At 44.8% G+C, this 19,736-nt stretch overlaps 1 protein-coding gene across 2 annotated transcripts in view; it reads left to right on the top strand.

Annotated features, from left to right (window-relative positions):
• Nucleotides 1-9,440: 9,440 nt before the first annotated feature.
• COLEC11 (collectin subfamily member 11) overlaps nt 9,441-19,736 on the top strand; it is a 351,597-nt gene continuing 341,301 nt past the window's right edge. For both annotated transcript variants that reach the window (XM_078647866.1, XM_078647865.1), the window contains exon 1: nt 9,441-9,526. The gene's annotated coding sequence lies outside the window, so the exon portion shown is untranslated. The remainder of the gene's footprint in view (nt 9,527-19,736) is intronic.

Raw genomic sequence — 19,736 nt, 5'->3', positions numbered from 1 at the left:
TGTGTGCAACATATCCTGTGATTCTGGGCAAATCACTCAATCTTCCCAGTGCCTACTGTGATAACATTGTGTGACATCCTGTGATTCGGGGCAAATCTCCCCGGTGTTACACGGGCAAGACTGTGATAACATCGCGTGTATAACAAGAGGGGGGCATTTAAAGTGTTTTAAGAGTGCATTGAGCTCCAGGGTGAGTTTGTGCCTCACAGAGGGCACATGTTTTGAGTTTCTCATCTCTCCTAAGAAGCTTTGTTCTGGGTTACACTATAAGTAAATAACACTACTATACAATTTGAACCAACGGTGTTTTATTGCTTGTGACCAGAGCATATGGTAATGAAGAACCGGGTATTTTAGAACCCGGCGGCGCCAGGGGCACGCCCAAAGTCTTCGGGTTCACCTGTCTTAGAATACAGAGACACGGGACTCTTCGTGGTGACGTCAAAGATCGAATTTATTGACTGCAGCCAGTAACAGAAGTCCTAGAAATCAACACGGTATGAGTTCTCAGGAGACTGCTCAATCTTACAAAGCAAGTCATCCCTTTTTATGCCAAAAATCACATTCCAGACAATCACCCAATATTTACGAACTGTCCAATCACATGTATGCACACCAAAAGTATCGCATGACAGTAAAACCCACTTTTCAGTTGTCCGGCCCATGATCAATCATCGGACAAACCCAACATTCTTCTTTAGACAGGCCAAACGAACCCATAATAAAAGGGCCACAACCCATATCATAAATAGACCATAAAGAAAGAAACAGAAACAGGTAAGAGTAGGATAAGGCATATTTGTGTGTAGTAAAACTTTACGATGTCCTGCGCTCTGATTTTAGTCTTGATCAGCAAACAGGCAAGAACTGGCACAGCAAGGTCGGCTTCAGGCAACGAGGTCAGTTCACTTCGGGTCATGTAGAAGTCAGCACAAACCCCAGCTAAAGGGCACGCGTCTTAAAGGCCCAATCAGCCGCAGTCATTGGCCTATGTGAGGGCAACCACAAAATGGCTGCCTTACACAGAATGAAAACTATGGTCCGGAACGGAATCTTCAAATACACTGTGAATCCTTGTGTGTAACATGGCGAAAACACTCGTACTTGCCGAACTCATTAGTTACGGTTCCTTATTACCAAAATCGTAACGGAACTATGACATTTAAAACATGGGTTCAGAATTCACGGAACCTCAGTAACCTGTGAATTTTCATTATAGGAGTGCACACAGGGGTACTCATCACGCTAGGTCAGCGAGAGGCGAGATGGAGGACATCGTTTTAGGGGTCACAGACAGGCCTGCATTTCACTTCTTCTGCGGGACGCCGGGCTAGAGTTTACTCGCCTAACACCCAGGCTAGCTGGGGTGGCGCGGTCCCAGTTGCGTGGTGCTTAGGGCAGTTTGTGTACCTCCAGCGTGCGCAGGTAAAGACCTGGATAGGTCCCATTTAGGTAGCAGATAACATTCTGCTCGTGGTGTTATTACCTATCAGTGTGTAAGTTAGCTTGAATTTGTGTGGTCAGCAATTATGGCTAGTAAACGTGGTGCTAAGCGTTCCCGCATGGAACATATGTTGGAATCAGTGATGCGTAGGATGGCGACAATGCATAGGAGTTGGGGAAGGGTAGAGCAAATGGGGCAGAGCATTGCAGAGCTTAGACAAAGAGTGGAGGGGCAGAGTGGCCCAGCAGGCAGGCCCAAGCAAACCATAGTGAACCCAAAACCCAGAGGGGAATTGGATCCTCTCCCCAGGCGGGTTATACCCAGAAAGGGGAAGAATCAGGAACCACACCAGGACAGCCTTTGGGGGAGTTTCCTTTGGGGGAGAGTCCCTCAGGAGTTCCGGTGAGACCGGTGAGCCCTGTACTTCTACCAGAGATCCCGGCAAGTGTCCCATTAGTCCCTGCTCCTACCCCGTGTATACCTACACCAGTGGTCCCAGCAATAATCCCTGTGGTACCCACACCTAGCCCGCATCATTCCCGGTGGTCCCCATCCTGAATGCAGTGGCCTCCACTCCGGTCCGAGCACCAACAGGGGTAAATCAGGTACCGCCAGAGCTAGCAGCTCAGATAGCGGCAGTTCTCCCGTGGTTAGGAAAGGGGGGAATGCTACCGTCTTCAGTGGGTGCTAAGGAATTAGGGGAGGACCCGTTAGCAGAGGCACAGAGGATAGTGGCGAAAATTATTGCTGCATCAAGCGGGGTGCCAGGCGAAGGGCCAAGCACTCCAATTCTACCCCAACCACTGGTACAGGAGAGTGACACTGGAAAGGACAAGATGGCGGAGCCAGCTGGAGTTGGGGCAACAGGTAAGGAGGTGATATATCCACTGCTGGGAGTGGGTGTGCTACCCTCTAGGAGGGAACATCAGGCAAGGCATGTATCACGCGAGGCTAAGGAATTGGTATAGACAGGTGCTTACATTAATATGTTCTCCTTGCTGGTGGATAACAGGGAAATGGAGTATGCCAGGAAGCAGAAAGATTGGATGCTTCCTAGTGAATGGCGTGTTGAAATGTCGAGATTCAGGGTAGAGGAGACTTTGAACAACTGGATTAGTGCCTTCTCTGTATTTATGGCTATAATAGCTGAGCGTTCGCCTAATCCGCAAGCAGAAATGGCGTGCTACCAGAGCAGGGTCACTATGATGCATGATAAATATGGGTGCGTAGGATGGAAGGATTATGACATGAATAACAGGAAGGCTAAAGAATTTGACCCATCACTTACCTGGGACCGGGTTGACTCAGTCTCGTGGTTTGAGCAGTGCAGCCCAGGACAGCATGGTAATGCAGTGCAAAACTGGAGCATGGGTCACACTTCCCAAGCGCCTCAGACCTTTCGGCCATCACAAACCGGGGGCACGGCCCCCAGCTCCGGCAGTTGATTACACAGGGACACCAGAGTGTAAAAATCAGATGTCTGTTAGGACCAATCCGGGGGTAGCAGCAGAAAAAATTGCAAAAGAACTGTGCCTGGGCAGAATAGCGGGTCCTTTTGATCACATCCCTGTGCACAACTTTGTTTGCTCACCCCTGGGGGTGGTCCCGAAGAAAGAGGAAGGGGCATTCAGGTGGATCCATAATCTATCAGCTCCTAGAGGCAATTCATTAAATGACGCCATCAATGAAGAAATCTGTAGCGTGAAATATGCCTCTTTTGACCAAGCAGTGGATATGCTAAGGGTTCTGGGACCAGGGGCCTTGCTCGCCAAATCAGATATTGAATCTGCCTTCCGGCTATTGCCTGTACATCCTATAGATCACCACATTCTAGGCTTTTCATTCCAGGACAAATTCTACATGGATATGTGCATGCCCATGGGTTGTTCTGTTTCCTGCGCGTACTTTGAAAAATTCAGTTCATTTTTGGAATGAGTTTTGACACAGGCAACGGGGCACCAATATGTCATGCATTATCTGGATGACTTTCTCTTTCTAGGGTTGGTGGGCTCCCTGGAATGCGCTTGGGCATTGCAGGAATTTTGCGTGCTTATGCGTGCTTTTAGGGTCCCTCTGGCGCCAGGGAAGACGGTGGGTCCAGCAAACACAATAGAATTTTTAGGCATTGAGTTGGTCTCTGTACAGGGGTGTATCCGGTTACCACAGGAAAAAATATTGAAATTTAGAGCATCATTCCGGCAATGTTTGGCAAAGGATAAGGTAACATTACGTCAGCTACAACTGACAGTTGGCCAGTTGAACTTTTCGCTAAGGGTAATACCTATGGCACAACCGTTCTCCCGTTCCATCTCTCAGGCCATTACAGACCTGCAGGAAAAACACCATCACACAAGACTGTCGTCTGAGGTTCGCCAGGACATGCGGATTTGGATCGCATTTCTGGAGGGTTTTAATGGCAGGGTAGTGTAGCCCGGTCCCCCCACTACTTCCGCTGAGTTAGGTTTATGGACTGATGCTACGGGCAGTGTGGGATTTGGTGCCATACTCAGGAGCGAGTGGGTGGCTCAACATTGGCCGGCTTGGTGGGTTGAGAATGGTCTGACAGCCAATATAGGTTTCCTGGAACTCTTTCCCATCTGGGTAGCACTGACAGTTTGGCCTCATCATTTGCGTAACCAATCTGTGAATTTCTGGTCGGACAAAATGACAGTGGTAGAATGCATCAACCAACAGGCTGCCCGGTGTAAAATGATGCTCCGCCTGTTGAAAGAGATAGTGCTGTTGTGTATGAAGCTGAACATACAGTTTAAGGCTAAACATGTCCCGGGGGTGCTGAATAATGCTGCTGACGCACTCTCTCGCTTCAAGATGCAGGTTTTCAGGGAACACCTACCGTCTGCAGAGGCGACACCTACACACTTCTTGGAAGTGCTCTGGCAGATTGGTGCCCCCAGCTACAGAACCTCGTGGCAGCTGGCCTAGTGCCCAGGACCAGGATGGCTTACAAAGGGGCGTTTTGGTCTTACTGCGCTTTTTTGGGACAGGATTGGGAGGATAGCTGGCATAAGTCAGGGGCTTTCCTCCAGTATTAGGACCCCACGAATAGTTTCATTGTAAGAAAGGCACTAAAGGGGTGGCGGCGCCTCCAGGGGGCTGCTCCTGACACCAGACAGCCGATTGGTTTGGAGCGGCTGACTTCACTGCTAACAGCCCCGGGTGGCATTTGCATTTCAATAGGGGAGACATTACATGTGCAAGGTGGGCTCCAGCTGGACCATGCGAAGATACAGGGAGACACTTTGCTAATAACCATTAAAAAATCTAAAACTGATCAGGAAGGGATTGTACTTCACCGGGTACAGAACAATCCTTGCTGCCCAGTGATGCACCTAGAAGCCTTCCTCTGACAGAGGAATGGTGCGGTAGAGGCGACATTATTAATTCATGCTGACAGTACCCCGCTTACCATGTTCCAATTTAAAAGGGTATTGTCCATGGCGATTGACAGGACAGGTTTGGATCCAAAGGACTTTGGGACTCATTCATTCAGAATAGAGGCTGCCACAGAGGCAACAGCTAGAGGGTTGCATAGCAACAGTGTAAAAAGGATTGGAAGATGGTCTTCTAATTGTTACAAGCGCTATGCACGACTGCACATGTTGTGAGGGTACCAATGCAATTGTGGACTGATGCCTGTCCTGTTTGTTTGTTTGTTTGCATTTCAGTTTCTCGAACCTGTCACGCAGGGGGCAAACTGCCGTCGGCGCATCACCAGCAAGATTCTTCACAACGGCGGAAACATGCACAGGACAAGGGTGCACATGTTGTATGGGTCATTGGTCATTGGTCATTCTTATATACGGCTTATGAAATCTGTTTTTCTTTCAGGTAATTACAGACAAAGAGCCGAACAGGATGGTTTCAAGGTTTCTTTCCATGGTAAAGGGGGTCTCTGCCTCAGTCAGTTTAGGGGTTTTGTTACAGATCTTTTGAGCAGACACAGTCGTCCACCAACGATAGTTATCTTGCATTTGGGTGGGAACGATCTGGTAAATCTGGGGAGAAGGGTCTTGATGGAGGACATAATCTCAGAAGTTGGCTGGTTAGCTAAGGCATGCCAAGGCTGCACCATAGTTTGGTCACAGATGATACCCAGATTCGAAGCGTTGAATCACTCGGTAAGGAGGATCAACAATAAAATAGGGAAATTGTTTAGGTCCCCTCAGTTACAAAACATAGCGCATGGGTGTGTCAGGGGGGAACTTTGCTTCTTAAAAGACGGGGTCCACTTGACTAGGTTAGGTAATGAAATCCTGTTGGAAAATATAATGGCTTGGCTAGAGAATGTCAGGGCTGGGCATGATCTTTCAGTGTAGGAGGAGAGGGGGGGCCCAGATAGTCGGGCAACTACGCTGGCCTGTGGCGGTAAGGTCATTATTGGTGAGCAGTAAATTTAAGGTCCTTAGGGGGAGGCGCCATTCTTGAATGGGGTCGCCCAGGGGGAGGGACAAGTGGTCTCTCCTAGAACTCCAGTGGTGGTACATTCGGGCCCCTTTTTAATGGAGATCATGGAGCGTACGGGGGTAATCGAGGGGAGTACCTTCTCGCTAAATGGGCCCTCTGCGCATGCGCACTCCTACGGGAGGGCGTGGTTAAGTGATAAGGATCTGACACCAGTTAGCGACCTTGCCGTAGGCCCAAAAATGTATGATTATGGTTCAGATGTTAGACTCGGATAGGAAATACTTTGTATTAGAAGTATGTTAAGGTTAGCCTCTGATATCTGTACATATGAATTGTCATCAAATGTCATGCTACGTTTTCTATGTAAAAATGTGTAAATATTGTTTATTTCAATTTTTATTTGCTTTTATGTTTTTAATAAATACGGCCGGGGTTGTACGACCCCCAGCCTCCAAAGAAATCTACTCTCATGTCCATCTTTAAAAAATGTTGTTTAAACACAAGGCGGGGGAGGGGGATGTTCGGTAGTCCCTGGCCATAGAAAAAGGTGGGGGCCGTCATCGGCCCCGCCACAGGTATGATGGGGCACCGACCCCCCCCTCGCCTGCTCTCCAGGGTGGGGCACGCCCGCCGCGTCATCATGACGCTATGGGCGCGCCTCTTCAGGGATTGGCCCAAATGGGCTCCCCCTTGGCCCGGAAGTGATTGAATTGTTTCCGGGTCAAGGGGCTGCAGAGGTCTGGCCGGTTAGAACCGGCCTGGCCAGTATGGGGTTTAAAAGGCCAGGGAGCGCGGGAGTCAGTCTCTTTTCCAGCGCTCCCAGGCCTGCCTCACCCAGCCTCTAGGAGGCTGTAATCTTTTTCCCCACCCACCATCCCCTAAAGCAGATATTGGTTATTGTATGATAAGGTTGTTAATATGGTATTTTTTGTTCCTTAGAACTTTGTCCCGTTTGCAGGTTATCAATCGTAGTATTTATTGCTATTCCTTGGTCAGGCGGTAAGGTCATGATTGGTGAGCAGTAAATTTAAGGTCCTTAGGGGGCGGCGCCATTCTTGAATGGGGTCGCCCAGGGGGAGGGACAAGTGGTCTCTCCTAGAACTCCAGGGGCGGTACATTTGGTTGGCTGGATGGGTGCGGGGTAGGGGGAAGTCATGCTTTCTTTAGGCTGGTTGGCCACCCCACACTGGCACGATGACGTCACTAAACAGCGCAGAGGGCAAGGGACCCTTTTTAATGGAGTTCATGGAGCGTACGGGGGTAACCGGGGGGGGGGGGATGTACCCTCTCGGTAAACGGGCCCTCTGCGCATGTGCACTCCTACGGGAGGGCGTGGCTAAGTGATAAGGATCTGACACCAGTTAGAGACCTTGCCGTAGGCCCAAATAGAATACGCAGAAAAGTAATTAATGTATGATTATGGTTCAGATGTTAGACTCGGATAGTAAATACTTTGTATTAGAAGTATGTTAAGGTTAGCCATCCGATATCTGTACATATGAATTGTCATCAAATGTCATGCTATGTTTTCTGCGTAAAAATGTGTAAATATTGTTTATTTCAATTTTTATTTGCTTTTATGTTTTTAATAAATACGGCCGGGGGTTGTACGACCCCCGCCTCCAAATAAATCTACTCTCATGTCCACCTATAATCAATGTTGTTTAAACACAAGGCGGGGGAGGAGGATGTTCGGTAGTCCCTGGCAATACAGATAATCGGCTAACTGGAACTCAAGAGGTAAATAATGGTTTGGAGTCAGCTTTTGAAATTTCTATGCTTTGTATGAAAGAAATATACATGAACCGTAAGAATGTCAGATAACCATTTACATAGCACTTACTAATAAGTCTTTATTATTGCACAAATGAATTTTTTTGTGCAACTTTAAAAAACGACACAATGAGAGAAAAACAGTAAGATTCTAGACTTGATTGTAGTTTTCATGTAACTCCTTGATGTCAGTTCATGATGTAAACTAAATTACAAGGATTATAGTTTTTATCACAGCAGAGTTTCTGCAAAAGACAGTGACCCACTGCACTAGCTTTATAAAATATAAATCCTTGACCTACATGCTATGTGCTGTGCTTTGTAGCAGGCACTTTAAACTTCTATTCTATGATGAGTCCAGGACTACACTTCATACAGATTTCTCCAACAAGTGCTCTGAATTGCAGAAGTGTCCTATCTTCCATATCCCACATTCTGCTTCCTCTCTCATCCCTAAATCTCCAATTTGTGGACTCCCGCTGTGGATTTTTTCAACTGCCATCGCCGGATATATGAGGCTAAAGAGGTAGATAAAAACAGTTAAAAAAATATATATATATTTTAGTCCTCTTAAGCCTCTTTATTAGGAAGAAAAGACATGAGGCTAAAGAGGTTTAACAGCACTTTCACAGTCTTTTAAAATAGGTATCTTGTGGCGGTTTTCTGGTCGGAGATCTATGTCAGTGATGTGCAGAGCGGCGACATGACCCTCTCCCAGAGGGGCAGATTTACAAGCACCTTGCAACACTTTGCGCCGCAGCGACGGTGTAAACAACGTGCCACATTGCGGCCCATTTACTATGTGACACATCTAGGGAAATGCGTCATGTTGTAAAGCCCTGCGTCACATTACACTTGCATCAGATATAATGCATGCAGGTTTGGCGTTCCCACGCGGGAAAGCCTCGTAGAAGTGACGCAGTGAAATTTACAAGATCTCACTGTACCACTTCTAGGACACCACTGCTTCAAAACCATATGCCTGCTTGGAGCAGGCGTAATGATTGACGCAGTGTAATAGGAATAGGCCTCCCCATGCATTGCTGGAGTTGCGATGTGCTTGCGACACGACTCCAGCAATGCGTGACTTTACATCGACAGATGCGTCAGAATTTCTGATGCATCTGTCAATCCTTGCGCCATTGTGCGCTGTATTGTAAATACGGCGCATCCATGGTGGCGCAAGAGTTTCACAGGATGGCGCAGGGAGCATCTATACAGACCGATGCGTCTGTTTCTTATTAATAAGCCCCAGTATATTTATTTTGCGCTTCGGGTTCCAGGTCGCAATGCGCCCCGTTCAGGTTTAGGGAAAGCTTCGATCACTTAAGTACCTTTATTATGTGAAGTGCTTTTTGTGAGGCACAGTGATGTACTGCAGTCTTCTTGGTTTTGAGTTTATTTGATCAATGTCTGACTATGGACTGCTTGATAACATCACACAAAATAGCTACTATTGTGAGGAAGCAGGATGAAGCAATCATTCATGATTATACCAGAAACTCAAAAATAAATAACCTTGTGCATTTGTTTTAGTGACTGTTGGAACGGGATTAAAAACAGATCATCCTCCAAGTCTCTTGAAGAGTGCATTCCTCAAAATATCTGTCTAACAAGGTTACACCAAGAGCCCCTTCAGCTTTCCCACACTTCTCTCCTAATTATTATCCTGGAGGACAGCTGAGATGTTTCAAACAGGAAGCTGTTTACAGATAACTCGCGTGACTCTTCCCTCTGATTTGTTGAACTGTTTGAAAGCGAGAGGCATTTTTTTCAAATTAGGATCTGTCAGACTTGTGTAAACCGAGGCAACGAGGTTCATCTGCACAGTGTCCGGGCAGACAGGGAGAACTCTGGAGGGCCAGTCCTCTCGGCGCGTGCACGGTAAGAAGAGCTCCTTCACGGATTCACGACACTTGTGTCACCCTCGGCCACGTTGCTGAATTGGGGAAGGGTTTGCACGGAGTCTTTCCCGGGCTGAGGAGACACTTATGTTTTCTGCGGTGTAGCATTGTGTCTGTCTTTCATTTATACTTTTAAACGCTGGGTTTCTTTTCCCTTACGCGCTCTTTTCACAGTTTTCACACCCACCCAAAGGAGCTGTTGTTTCTATGGCGCATTTGTCTTACTTACGTTGCTAGAGGCAGGGGCACTCGATAAGCCTGGAATGAAGTCCCAAAGTTACGAAACTAGATCAACAAAGGCAATGCTTGTTTTCTTCGGAAGATGACTGCGTCTTTTTCCATTTACTTGCACTCTTTTTCATTACGATTGGCATATAATGTGTAGGTGAGACAAAAACATCCCCTTTTAGGTACATTTACATACCTTTGTGAATCAGAACCAAAGCTTCAACTCCCTATTAGTGAAAGTGCAAAGAAGGCAGAGTCCTTTCTATTTGTACTAACTGAATATGAACATTCCCTGACTGTTATTCCAATTTTAGATGTTTTGGAGCCAACTCACAAAGACATATAAGTTTATGTAAAAGAGCACTACAGAAGTACTACTGTACAAACTCCAACATGTATGCTAATCAGTGGGTTCCCCTACGCTGCAGGGTATCCCGGTGCAACCACAGGTTTGAATCTGAGCATGGCGAACCCACATTTCATCCTGCTAAGACTTATCTTGTCATGTTTCTCCTGTGAACCCCTCAGTTCTGCTGTTCTTATAACATCATTAAGCGCCGACGAACGTTCTTTGTGAGTCTTGTGCTATTCAGTTTGTGGTGTGATCTGTGTAGATGGAAAGTACAATATGAACTCAAAACCAGTAACTATGGAATATTGTTATGTGTGGCGTACATGTAGTTGCCATGACTGTTTGGTTGGTGTAATCTAAACGTTTCATAACGGAGTTTGTAGTTCATCATTTCCTATATACTGCATGCCCTAACATTATGCTATCAATAAATGTTTAGTGGCGCCAGACATCGCTTTTTGGTACTATTTTTACACTTGCTATATTAGGAACAACTTGCCATATGAGTTTGTGTGAGTGAAATGATAAAACGAACTACTTTTTCCGAACTTCACGTTTAAGTTTGGAGACGAAATTAGTGTGCGCATGCCTTGTTATCTTATAAAAGTGAATGTGCGAAATCATTTAAATATATTTATTTGCATCGGTGCAAAATGCCATATTCATATTAACAGGACAATTTGTTCTATTCACAAAGATTTTGCTAGAGTATACCCTGTATATTTCCGAATTTCCAGGAGAAGGTCATACCCATGGCAGAAAGCTTTGACAATCAGACCTTGCGTTTAGGGAATTTCGTATTATGTAAATATGATGAAAAAGTAGATATGGCCATTTTGTTCCTGGGGAAATTTATATTCTATTAAATCAATTTTTTTGTGCTAATAGCTATCTGTCAATTTTAAGATAACTAGTTAGCATTTAATGTTGCAGACCTGCGGTCAATATTTGAGATAATGTAAAGTATTAGTTATGTATATAAGCTAAATATATGACTTGATTATATTTTCGTACCATAAAATGCTAATGGAGGAAGAGATATTTAGTTCTAATGTCGCTGTGAGCAGGAATACATTTTAATATTTGAAAAAATACTTTATTCTATTTGATCTATTTTGATGCTATCTTTCCCTCAGCAAAGTGAACTTCCCAGGGTGGCTCATTAAATGATGTTTTCCACGGTCAATGGCATGGCAGTTGGGTCACATTTTCTGCTTTTGAGGCAATCACACACCTATCGACTGTTGGGGGCAGATTTAGAACTATTTTACTCAACACAACGTAGGAAGTAAATGCTGCATTGCGTTGCATGAAAGGGAGAGAGTAGAAAGGAGCCATATCTAATAAGGTTTTGTTCACTTCTCTCTCCTCGCACTGGTGCACTGTGTGCTGTCTAGTGCCTACTCTAAGGAAGGATTGTTTTTGTGCAGGAAGGGTTACCTTACTGCACAAAAACAATCTTAGGGAGATAATTTCCTCTTTCTACATGTGATGCACAATGCGTCACACTTAGAAAGAGGAAGAAAAGAGGAGAATTAAAGACACCTCTCTGTGGTAGGTGTATCATTTTGGTGCAATCACAGGTTTATTGCCTTTCATACATCTGAGATTGCGTCAAATTCCAAGCAGTGGTGTAACCAGGGCCGGACTGACTACCAGGCGTTTTGGAATGCTGCCGAGCTGGGGGCTGATTTCACTGCGGTGGGGGCTGATTTTGTTGATGGAGGTCCCCATCAACAAAATCAGCCCCCAGCTCAGCAGCATTCCAAAACACCTGGTAGCCAGTCCGGCCCTGGGTGTAATATGTGCCCCTGCAGCACCTGCAGTGCGGGGGGCCCAGAGCTCCAGGGGGGCCCTCAGCACAGTACCCTGGCCTGACAGCTCTGGACTAAGTCCGGAGGGGGGCCCCTCCACGTACTTTGCAGGAGGGCCCACTCAAGTTTTGTTACGCTGCGGATTCCATAGGTGGATGCACAGGAATGCCCATGCTCCATGGAATGCCTATGACATTAAAATTAACACAAGGCAGTGCAAGCCCCTTGAATTGCTTTGTAAATCCCATTTAAGGACTTGCGTTACCTTGTGACAAGGACCTTGCAGATCCTAAGTAAATCTGCCCCTGGTGCCCTAGGTGGCTGCCTTGCATTTGCCTATTGCTCTTGAACAGACTCATATTATCACTTCTCGTTAGTAAAGAAATACTAAATAAACAAGAATGCATTAGGATTAACGAGACGAGCAGCATAATTAAAGCTCTAGGATACAACGTCACCACATGGCATAGAGTTCTAGGTGCACTAATTCACTGCACTGCATGCTTTTGGGTGCTAACCAACCCAAGTGCAAAATGTGTCCTAACGGCTAGAGTTGTTCAAGACCTCGAAGCTGGGGAACCGGGTTTGTGTCTCAGCAGGAACGGTTAGCATCCTGTGATTCTGGGCAAATCTCCCTGTGCCTAACAAAATGAATGTGTCCATCTGTAACACAACTGGTGCTCATGTGCAGCACTCTGATACCTTTGGGTCAAATTCGCTCTATGTAAAACTTTGGGGAAAAAAACTTCGGAAACAAAAGTTATGAACACTGTACTGCATTCTAGGATACTACCTCATAACACTACACCTTAAATGTATGAAACATCCCTGCATTCTATAAACCTTGATACACTATGCTGCACTCTACCACAAAGATACCAAAACTGCACTCTATACTGGATCCTAGGAACAATAACCCACCACACTGTGTTGCATCCCAAAAACACTAATACCTATAATATTGCTCTTGAGTCTCAGACACCAAATACCATTGCGTCCTTGGGTGGTGAACCCATCACACTGCATTGCATATTCATCTGGCCACCAGCCCATCACACAGGACTCATCATAGTGCATTGCATCCTAGGGACAGTAACCCACCAGGAATAGGGCAAGGATGTTTCTCACTCTAAACAAAACAGAATTTCTCAGATGCAGTGTTCCCCATTTACTGAAAAAGGCAATTTTCGTGCCTTACTTCAGTAAGTTATCACCATTGCTAGATTGTGCCTCAAGGACGTGGTTCTACTCTACTTCATGGAAATGTCTGTCCTCTAACCCTCTACACTGCGCGGCACCCTTCGGATACTAATCCAACACGTTATTTGCACTCAGAAACAGTACCTATCCCAGTGCATTGCTTTATATAGATACTAACACACCACTTCCTAGCAGACCCATAAATACTCAGAGTGGTAAACTGTGTTTACAAAACTTTTTTTTATTGATTTTCGTGTTATAAATATTACATCAATGAAAAAGGAACAGTCGTAATTTTGATGAATAGCACCAGGATCGCTCAATAAAAACATGCTGATGCATGATTACATCTGAAATACGACTTCTCCTTAAATAAGCATATTCTGTGATGGTAGATTAAACGAAACTGAACCGTACAGCCTTAAACTTACCCTTCTTCATAGCGCAAAGGCCCTTCAGTGTGTCCTGTAACCCAACCCTCCTTTATTTAGGGCTTATTGTCTGGCACTGCAACCGGTTTTTTTCTTCAAAGGTTGTTCCATTTGGAGGCAACAACTCAGTGTGGATGAACCAGAAACATGACATGTGCAATTGAACATTTAAAGGGAAAATAAATCAGTTATACTTGTTTTAAGCAATTCTGAAAAAAAGTCATTAAATAGTATTAGAAAAGTGAAGGCTTCTCTCCAGGCTGTTCCTTTGAAGACCAACTCTAAAATAGCATTAGTTTTGATAATTACATCATCAGACATCAAATTATGATGGGCTAAAAGCATCAATTTATTGGGACCCCCTGTTGGGGCAAGTTCTTAATGAAGTGGATGAGTTTACTTCAGAACTCGGGTACTATCAGGAAATCAAAGCACCCAGAGGATTTACAACACACAATTATTGCAAGGATAGCTTACTTTACTCTGGGATTATTTGACAGATAGTCCATGTCACTGTGCTGTCGCAAGAACAGTTACACATAAAGAATCGCTCATAAATATTTTCACAATCTTTCACAATTTATATTTGTTATTCCTCATTTTAAATGTATTATGACTGCTTAAGAATATGCAACAAACATGACTTGATTCCACCCATAAACACACTTACACTTCAGCAATTTATTTTCCAAACGTAAGACAAGTTTTACTTTGTTAGTGCTTTATTTTTAACTACTCTCAGTTGATCCCAGTTTTGTACCAGGCGATAAATGATTTTGGTGAAGCGTGTAAAACTACCTATCATCTATAATCGCAAAGAATGATACATAGCTTGTTTATATTTAAAGCATCACATCCCTGTACAATCTCTACATCTGTTTTGAAAGACAACGGACCTTGTGAGAAGCGGGCCTTGTATATGATGCCCACTTATGTAAATGGCACCTTGCACCAGTCCATACAACCCTTATCTTATGGTGATTTTAGTGGTCTTAGACAACCATAGAAAGCTCTCTTTTGTCATCACACTCATCTTCCCTATAAATTCCTCTTTTATTCAGCATCTTCTCTTTCTTTTTCTTTTTCTGTTCCTTTCTCTTTACTATCCTTTTTCTTTCATATTTCTCCCCCTTGCTTTTTATAAACAAAATTCATTAACATATTATATTTTCCCCTAATTTCTACCAGAACACAGTATTTTAGTACAATGTTCAGTTTTATAATTATTATATTTTCTTTATCGAGCAGTTTTAGGAGTTTTATTACAATTATATGCAACCTTTTGATTCCATATATATTGCTTACTTTTAATAGATTGTATTATTGTACAGTATTTGTTTATACTTCTCCTCTGAGTGCAATATTGTATTTGTATCTCTGTGCTCTTTCTCTTAAATAAAAATTATTTAACTAAACAAAAAAAAAGCTCTCTAAGTGGTAGCTGTGGAGAGCAGCCTTCAGGCTTAGTCCAGAAGGAGTGTAAAGCAGCTTGTTTTACCAGAATGCAATCTTTTAGTATAGATTAAGTGAAAAAGAACCACACAAGCTATTTATAAAAATGTGTATTTATTAAATAATACTCTCTAATAGGTTTAGATATTTATTACACGGAGATAAACACAATGCACACAGTACTTTGCAAAGAAATACAGTAAATAGCATGAAATACACAGTGGACCAAACCATATACTAAAAAAGTGGTATAAGAATCACGACTTGGGTCAAAACACTGGTTGAGAGGGCGTAGAAGTGTTGGGGACCCAAGGAACCACCCAAGGCGAGTGATTAGGAACCCCATGGAGACCATGTGCTGTGTGGGAACACAATAGCGCACTCCGCCAAGCATACGTGTAAGTCGTGGTTGGATTTTTAAAGATGAAGAACCCTTCCCAGTTGACCCTGAAGAAACCAAGTGGAAGACAGAAGATTGGAGAGCCACCCCACCTGTGGATACCCCAGTACCCACATTACCTACATCAGGGAAGCCAGGTGCAAAGGTGTGAAGAGGTGTCGGAAACCGCTATCGAACCTAGTGGAGGACTTCAGGAAAGTGCCACTGCTGAAGTAGGAGAAAGTGTCCGGTAGAATCCGAAGGTGGATTTTAGATGAGAGGTACCTGCAGGCAGAGGGAACAGAGACTATGTCACGCGGGAGTGACCAGGAGATTTGGAAGATGAATGCCCTCCAATGTTGGGTGTTCCAGGAGAGGTGACAAAGACCTTGTCTCTACAGCTGCGAGGACCAGGGGATGCAGAGGATGACCAGGAGCCATGCACAAGCTGTCCACTAGAAGGATGTCGAGTACTGAGGGGTCGGTGTCTGGCAGGAGCACCAGCAAGTCTTGGCAAATGCAACCAATACAGGAGTTGAAGAAGGAGCAACGTTGAGACCAGCAAGGTCCAGGGGACTCACCACAAGCAGGGGAGTCAGGGCAGGCCCCAAAATATCGGGGGAGCCCAAAAGAAACAAAGGTGACCCACAGGCCGGAGGCACTGGAGTTGTGAGAGGACCTCGAGCAGCTCACCAAAAGATGCAGGCCATGGTGCAAAAATTGCAATGTGGGCAAATACTTTGGTCACTGGAGGTGCTTGAGGTTGGGCTACTTGAAGCCTGAAGATCTTCTTGGAAGGAAGCCAACAAGCCTTTGCAACTTCAAGTTGACAGGGTGCACAGGGGTTCGATCATGACAGCCCCCATGAGGGATACTGGCCTCAAACTTGGTGAGAGGGCAGGGAAGGCCTCGAGAGCTGTGGGAAACTACCACTTGGGTTGCAGAACCTTACGGAGTCCAAAGGAGCTCAAGATCAGCAGACCGGTTGACTTAGTTGCAGTGCAGGGAAGTGATTCCTTCACTTCAAGGGAGATTACTTCAGGTGTCTTTGATGTCCACAGGCCTTGGAAGGTTTGTGTATGGTGCACAGGCACAGACAATGCAGCAGAATGGAGGGGACACAAAGTCAAGTCCAAATGAATTCCAGCAAAGTCCAGAGTGCCCAGATGGTAGAAGAAGAAGTGGTGTCTGATCTGAATCGTTTCCCATGACAAATCCAGGGACCTACACCCAGGTGAGCCCTTAAGTACCCTAAGGAAAGGGTTGGGATGATTCAGGGGACCCTCCCAGGGGAGGGGCAGGTTATTTTCATGTGTTTTGTCCAGTTTCGCGCCAGAGCAAGAGCCAACGGCTCCCAGGACTGGTTTGAACTGGACTATGCACAGGGACACCAAATGTGCCCCTCATGCAGACTTGGTGGTGCTGGCAAGGACACCCACCCGGTCCCAATACAGTAAATCCTGTCTGGGAGGTGGTATGATTCCAACATTTTTGATACCAAATATGATAGAATTTGTTGCAGCCAGTTTCGAGGTGGTCATGGCGTAATTACGTGGTGCCCCTCTATATGGTATATGGCTGCTTGACTGACTACCAGGGAGAATGGACTCCGCAGACTGTAGGGGTGTCCTGCTCATGCAGGGGCACCCTCTCAATTAGAACCAAGCACCCTGCCTTCAAGATTGCAAAGGCCTGCTACAGGGGTGACGTATAGGTTTTAAGTGCAGTGACCCTTATATCTATATCTTTCATAAGTGTCGCATGCACCAGCTTACACAGGCTGCAATGGCAGGCCTGTAGTTCTATTTTGAATGGTCTCACATGGGTGGAACAATGCATGCTTCTGCTCATGGGGGACCTCGGGGTACCTGTGCCCTGGGTACCTTAGTACCATATACTAGGTACTTAGAAAGGTACCCCAGTATCCCATTTGGGATGTACCTATGTACTGAACATAACAAGTTAGGGAGAAAGCAGATAGACTAGGGTCCTGATTAGCAGGATCCCAGTCAGACAAGTCAATAACTGTTTAGCACCAGGCAAAAAAGTGGGGGTAACCATAGAAGCAGATCCTACTTTCCTACAGGCCTGTATCCCAAACAATGTTTTGTAGAACATGAAGCAGTTCTACAAAATGCAATGCACAAATCTACAGCCGTAGACCTCCTCGCCTGTCTTTTCTGTGAGGAGATCTACACACAAGCAGGTATACAAATTATTTGAACATTGGAATGTTGGGAGCTCCATTGAAGACAATGGCGTAGCTCCGGGCTTCTAATGGTTGATAGAAGGCAGGAGCTCCAGCATTCCAATATTGCCCTTCACAGTTGTTTTTGTGAACAAAGGTCTCAGGTTGCTCGAGGAGTTTTGAATCCAATCGGGCTCCTTGAGGCCATTGTTTTATTTGTTAGAACATTCTGCCCTCCAGTGGCAGAATGTTCTAATAGCCTTAGAGCCCTCCGTAGATTAATAAAGGCACGAACCTCGAGCCAGCCTTTAATGGCCGGGATAGCCCGCTACTGTGGGCTATCCCAGCCAATTATCAACAGTGGTAGACCTGGGAATGTCTCAGAATTGCACGCCTTCCCGCTGGAGGTGCAACAAGGCAAAATATCTTAATTTCTCCTTGTCATTTCCCCTTTCAAAGCGCCCTGCATTTTTCAGCACACTTAGAAAGAGGAAAGTACCTCTGAGGATAGTTTTTGCGCAGGAAGGTGACCCTTCCTTCACAAAAGTAATTTTGTCTACAATGGAGGAACGCTTGCACTATAGTGCAAGGGTGCCTGTGTTGGCGCCAGCCTGTACATTGTGCGCTAGTGCAAGGAGAGGACAGGAATGCGCAATACGATGTTAAATATAACACATTCCTGCACTCCCTTTCATGTATAGCTGTGCGGCAATATGTCTGGATGCGTTGCGTGAAACATTGACATATCATCCCCAAAACTAGCGAGACTTATTAAATAGTAAATAAAATAAAAAATGTTAGGGTGAGTATATTTCAATATTGTTTATAAATTAATATTTGTGAATTACATTTTGAAAAATACATTCATTTTACTAGTTAATGCACATTTGATGTGATGAGTTAATGTGATGTAAAATTATATTTAATTTTTATTTTTTATTTAGTTAATAGTAAATATTTTGAGTTACTTTACATTTATACATAAAATATTTTTAATTATTTTTATAGAATGATAACGTTTCTTAAATTGCCTTATATTTACCCAAAGGTAGATCTCCTTTCCGGTGGAAAAGCTCTCCAACCGACAGGCGAAAAGTTGCTAGTAGTACGTTTACACTCATAAAATCTCCAATCAGAAATGGTGAACATCAAAAATGTTAATAGTTACATTTAAGTCTAGGTGTAAATATATATGTGACTAAGTATGCAAGTGTATTTACATTTGTGAACCGGGACCTAAGTCTCTGCTGTAAACATGATGGTATTTAAGGCCAGTAAGAGATTGAATCCACCCACACGTTTTGCAGTACAAGTAAAAGTAACAGGCTACATCTGTGTTTCATAATGTAGTTTAAAAAACATAATGTTAGACTTGGCATCTTTTGGCGTATTTCCCCTGAATTTTTGCTGTCTGACCTCCCGGTTTTGACTGGCGTAACGTTTCTGAGCACTTTTCGCACTGCTGATCAGTGGTAAAGTGCAGGTGCTCTCTGTGTCACTTGTGTTATGGATTGGTGTTTCCACGATTGGATATTTGATTTACTTGTTAGTCCCTAGTAAAGTGCACTGAGTGTGCCAGGACCTGTGAATCAAATGCTACTCGTGGGCCTGCAGCACTGATTGTGCCACCCACATGAGTAGCCCCGAAAAGGTACCTCAGACCTGCCATTGCAGAGACTGCTCGCAGTTTGTAACTGCCATGTCGACTTGGCCAGTGCACACACTTGCCAGTCCCTAACCTTCCCTTTTCTTACATGTCAGGAACCCCTAAGGTAGGCCTAAGGTACCCCTGTGGGCAGGGGGCAGTGTATGTGAAATGTAGGATATGCCCAGGTGTGTGTGGCATGTCCTGATAGTGAATAACACCCAATTTCGTTTTCACTATTGCAAGGCTATCTGTTCTCATAGGCCCAAATGGGCAGTTTGATTGTAGAAAATTCGAGTTTAGTATGCCTGAACTCAGAATGTTAAAATATATCTTTTAGTGAAGGTGACTTTTAGGTCTCGACTATTAAATTCTGCAGGAATTAATAGCTCAAAACTATTGGGGCTAAACTAAGAGCTAAACTAAGCTCTCAAAAAATGCGGATTTCCAGAAGTGCATGTGTCCCGTGCACGCGCTTCTATCCACCTGCCTGCCTGCCTG

The sequence above is a fragment of the Lissotriton helveticus genome, chromosome 6, assembly GCF_964261635.1.
Source record: "Lissotriton helveticus chromosome 6, aLisHel1.1, whole genome shotgun sequence".
Taxonomy (NCBI): Eukaryota; Metazoa; Chordata; class Amphibia; order Caudata; family Salamandridae; genus Lissotriton; species Lissotriton helveticus.
Note: the sequence above shows the minus strand (reverse complement) of the source record. Positions and strands in the feature narration are given on the sequence as shown.